Genomic DNA, 5,647 nt, shown 5'->3' with positions numbered 1-5,647 from the left:
TTTTGAATTTTTAATGAAGAAAGAGAAAAATATGAAAAAGACTCATAACATAAAAATTATGAATTAAAACACACAATGCATGCAAAGAACACTATGAATATCAAGATGAACACCAAGAACACTTTGAAGATCAAGATGAACATCAAGACTTATTTTTGAAAATTTTTAATGAAAGAAAAACATGCAAGACACCAAACTTAGAAATTTTCAAACTTTAGAAACTAAAAAATTAAAAATGCATATGAAAAACAAGAAAAGACACAAAACAAGAAAATATGAAGATCAAACAAGAAGACTGGCCAAGAACAACTTGAAGATCATGAAGAATGCAATGCATGAAATTTTCAAAAATAATTTTTTTAGAAAATTAAAAAGATGCAATGGACACCAAACTTAAAACTTGACTCTAGACTCAAACAAGGAACATAAAAATATTTTTGATTTTATGATTTTGTAAAATTTTTTTGTATTTTTTTTCGAAAATTATTTGGGAAAAACGAAAAAGAAGAAATTTTTTTGAATTTTTGAAAATAAGAATAATAAAATCAAAAAGGTTAAAATTAAAATAAAGTTACCTAATCTGAGCAACAAGATGAACCGTCAGTTGTCCAAACTCGAACAATCCCCGGCAACGGCGCCAAAAACTTGGTGTGCGAAATCGTGATCATTCCATTCCTTGGTAACGGCGCTAAAAACTCAATACGCACGTTCATGATCTTATATCTATTTCACAACTTCGTACAACTAACCAGCAAGTGCACTGGGTCGTCTAAGTAATAAACCTTATGTGAGTAAGGGTCGATCCCACGGAGATTGTCGGCTTGAAGCAAGCTATGGTCACTTTGTAAATCTCAGTCAGGCAGATTAAATTGTATTAAGAAATTAGTGGATGAAAATAAATAAAATATAAAATAGGATAGTGGTACTTATGTAATTCATTGGTGAGAATTTCAGATAAGCGTATAGAGATGCTTTCGTTCCTCTGATCTCTGCTTTCCTGCTGTCTTCATCCAATCAATCCTACTCCTTTCCATGGCAAGCTCTATGTAAGGCATCACCGTTGTCAATGGCTACATCCCATCCTCTTGTGAAAATGGTCCAATGCGCTGTCACTGCATGGCTAATCATCTGTCGGTTCTCGATCATACTGGAATAGGATTTACTATCCTTTTGCGTCTGTCACTACGCCCAGCACTCGCGAGTTTGAAGCTCGTCACAGCCATCCCTTCCCAGATCCTACTCGGAATACCACAGACAAGGTTTAGACTTTCCGGATCTCAGGAATGGCCATCCATGGGTTCTAACTTATACCACGAAGACACTAATATCTCGGACTCGGTCCCCTGTATTAGATATCCAAGAGATATCCATTCAATCTAAGGTAGAACGGAAGTGGTTGTCAGGCACGCGTTCATAAGTTGAGAATGATTATGACTGTCACGATCATCACATCCATCATATTGAAGTGCGAATGAATATCTTAGAAGCAGAATAAGTTGAATTGAATAGAAAAACAGTAGTACTTTGCATTAATCTTTGAGGAACAGCAGAGCTCCACACCTTAATCTATGGTGTGTAGAAACTCTACCGTTGAAAAATACATAAGTGAAAAGTTCAAGCATGGCCGAATGGCCAGCCCCCATGATCTAAGAACTAAACGTCCCAAGATGTCTAATACAATAGTAAAATGTCCTATATATACTAGACTAGCTACTAGGGTTTACAGAAATAAGTAATTGATGCAGAAATCCACTTTCGAGAACCACTTGGTGTGTGCTTGGGCTGAGCTTGAAGTTTACGCGTGGAGAGGTCATTCTTGGAGTTGAACGCCAGTTTGTAACGTGTTTCTGGCATTGAACTCCACTTTGCAACTTGTTTCTGGCGTTGAACGCCAGACTGCAACATAGAACTGGCGTTCAACGCCAGTTTGTGTCATCTAAACTCGGACAAAGTATGGACTATTATATATTGCTGGAAAGACCTGGATGTCTAAATTCCAACTCAATTGGAAGCGCGCCATTTGGAGTTCTGTAGCTCCAGAAAATCCACTTTGAGTGCAGGGAGGTCAGAATCCAACAGCATCTGCAGTCCTTCTTCAACCTCTGAATCTGATTTTTGCTCAGGTCCCTCAATTTCAGCCAGAAAATACCTGAAATCACAGAAAAACACAAAAAATCATAGTAAAGTCCATAAATGTGATTTTTAATTAAAAACTAATAAAAATATACTAAAAACTAACTCAATCATACTGAAAACTATGTAAAAACAATGCCAAAAAACGTATAAATTATCCGCTCATCACTTTCGCGTTTCTACATTATCTTTTCCTTCATCTCCTCAATGCCAATGATGATGTTTCCAATGAGCGATTTGGTGGCAATGTGCTCCTTTCGACGTACTTGTGGAGGTTGCCAAGTCTGAAGCCAAGATGTCACAACCAATGGAGCTGGCCTTGGGTTTACGATGAAGGAGAATGAGATAGAGTAAATGAAGGGGGTGAAGCCATTTTTTACCTAAAGCAAACATACATGTTTGATTTTGTTTTTAAAAGTTAAAATTTGTTGAGTAATTAAGTCATGTCAGTTCAATGATTATGAACATATAAATTATTAGTTTCAAGTTTTAAAATTTTTAAGTTGGTTTGTTTTGTTGGTGAGATATGTTGGCAAGTGCCAGGTAATATAATTATAATGTAATACAACCGTAGGTGTGAACTACTTTCTATAAAAGTAAACAATGAAGAAACTTTTTTATTAGTCTTTTATAAACAGTAGTATAAAGCTAGCATCAGCACTTGATGCATTGTAAAATATTGTACATACCTTCAACATGAACTGATGTTGTTGCATTGCAACCTATTAAGATACTATAGCTTTCATCGCCAATTGGCAGCCATGTATTTGATTGGAGAACATAACATCCCACATATATGTCCAAACAAAAGCCAGAGCATGTTAATTTTGAGCATGACAGATATCATTGTACCTATTGTTCTTTGAATTCATTTTGGGTTTTTTTTTCAAACTTTTCAGCAAGAAGGGCATTGATGCAAGAGCAATAGGAGCATGCCACTTGGAAGCCATTCAAGGAGTCACCCCCCAAAATGTCAACGTCTTGAAGCTAGTCGTATTTTCAAAAGGTTGGGCATTGCACTTTCTTCTTCAATGGCTAAACAAAATCTTAAGCAAGCTATTGATTTTTGTATTTTCGCTGCCTTGCTACTTCTAATTCCTATATGCGCCATGTCCTTCACTGCATTCGAGCAAATGACTTTGTTCAAGCCAACAGATTGCAGTCTCACATGCAACTTCACCTTTTCCAACCCAAATTCTCCTTCATCCACAACCAGCTCCTCCATTTGTTCGCCAAATGCGGCAAACTTTCCTATGCACGAGACCTGTTTGATAATATGACCCACATAGATATTTATTCTTGGAATTCCTTGCTTTCTTCTTATGCTAAGTTGGGTTTGGTTGAGGATTTGAGAACTGTCTTTGACCAAATGCCTTTTCATGATTCCGTTTCTTATAACACCTTGATTGCTTATTTTGCAACTAATTGGCATTCAGACAAGGCATTGAAAATTTATTGAGGATCCAAGAAGATGGGTTTTAGCCCGTCCAGTAATCCGATGTGAATGCATTGCATGCATGTTCTAAGCTCTTGGATTTGAAGCTTGGTAAGCAGATTCACGAGAGAGTTGTTATTGTTGGTTGTGCGGATAACACTTTTGTATGGAATGCTATCACTGGTGTCTATGCGAAGTATGGTGATATTCACAGGGCACGGTGGTTCTTTGATCGAACGACATATAAGAATGTTGTTTCCTGGAATCTGATGATCTCTGGATATGTCAAATTAGGGAATCATGATAAGTGCTTTCAATTGTTTAATAAGATGAAGTTATTGGATTTGAAACCTGACCAAGTTACAGCATCAATTGTTATCAATGCTTACTTTTAGTGTAGACATGTGGATGATGCAAGGAGGATGTTCAGTGAAATACCTAGAAAAGATGAGATTTGTTGGACAAAAATGATAGTTGGTTATGCACAGAATAGAAGAGAAGATGATGCATTGATGTTGTTTGGCGACATGCTGCATGGAGATGTTAGACCTGACATTTATACCATTTCAAGTGTGGTCAGCTCATGTGCCAAGCTAGCTTCTTTGTGTCATGGTCAGGTTGTCGATGGAAAAGTAATAGTAATGAGTGTTGATCATAGCATGCTTGTGTCAAGTGCTCTTGTTGATTTGTACTGCAAGTGTGCTGTTACTTTGGATGCTTGGAGAAATTTTGGGACAATGCCTATTCGAAATATGATTACTTGAAATTCTATGATCCATGGTTATGCACAAAATAGTCAACCCACATGAAGGACTGGATCTTTATGAAAGGATGCTTCAAGAAAATATCAAACCTGATAGCATTAGTTTTTTGGGTGTATTATCTGCTTGTATCAGTGCTGACATGGTCGCAAAAGGACAGGAATATTTTAATTCAATAAGTGAACATGGGATGACACCAACATTGGATCACTATGCTTGTATGGTCACCCTCATTGGTCGCTCTAGTGGTGTTGATAAAGCTATGGATTTCATCAAGTGCATAACTCATGAACTAGATTACCCCATTTAGTCCAACCTACTCTCTATTTGTGCAAAGAATGGTGACATCAAGAATGCAGAATTGGCAGCTGGTCATCTCTTCAAGTTGGATCTACATAATGCAGCACCTTATATCATGCTTTCCAACTTATACGCTACTTGTGGGAGATGGAAAAAGTAGGTGATGTACAATCTCTCATGAATAAAAACAATGCAAAAAAATTTGCTGCTTATAGTTGGTTGAGGTTCAGAGTGAAGTCCAAAAATTTATTTCAGAAGATCGTACTCATCCAGCAGTGGAAAATATCTATGATGAATTGAACAGACTGATTTCAATATTGCAATGAATTGGTATAATCCATATACAAACATTGTTTTGCATAATGTGGGACAAGAGAAAAATTGAAATCCATCTTATACCACAGTGAGAAACTTGCTTTTGTTTTTGCTTTAATCAGAAAGCCCAATGGTGTTGGCAATAGAAGGGAAAATTAAATCTTTATGTAAACATGGACTCAATAGATTGGAACACTTTTATAGCACGAGAATGCCTTTAGAAAATTTCTTGGGACGACACAATGTGTTGGACTAGGAAGCAAGTATACTCTTAGAATCCATTAACCAAGAATGGACCTTGAAGAAAGAGAGTAAAAAAAACTATCAAATCCCATAACTTGCTTGATCCAGACTAGAGGTTCTTTGTGACATGTAGAACTTGTTCGATTCAGACTCAAGGTTCTTTGTGACATGTACTGTGTCTACATGTAACTCAATCTTGTGGCAGTGGTAATTGCTTACCTCTTATGGTAAATTTGAATTATGTTCATGGATGCACCAAAAGTATCGTGTGAAAGATCAAGTTAATTTTGCTTCTTTTTTCTTTCTTGGTTGCTCAATTACAGTTGCTGATAGACATTATTGATATTGAACTTTATTCTTCATTATTTTTCATATTTTATAGTTGATAGTGACCATACATCATACAATTTACGAGAATATTGTTATTCATGTATGAGCTGTTTGGTTATTAGTTCCTGTA

The 5,647-nt window shown here is 36.4% G+C and overlaps 1 pseudogene; it reads left to right on the top strand.

Annotated features, from left to right (window-relative positions):
- The first annotated feature begins 3,065 nt into the window (after positions 1–3,065).
- Positions 3,066–5,103, top strand: LOC148547389 (pentatricopeptide repeat-containing protein At2g22070-like; annotated as a pseudogene).
- Positions 5,104–5,647: the final 544 nt, after the last annotated feature.

The sequence above is a fragment of the Arachis ipaensis genome, chromosome B8, assembly GCF_059453495.1.
Source record: "Arachis ipaensis isolate K30076 ecotype BB chromosome B8, ASM5945349v1, whole genome shotgun sequence".
Taxonomy (NCBI): Eukaryota; Viridiplantae; Streptophyta; class Magnoliopsida; order Fabales; family Fabaceae; genus Arachis; species Arachis ipaensis.
This window is presented reverse-complemented; position numbering and strand designations above follow the sequence as displayed.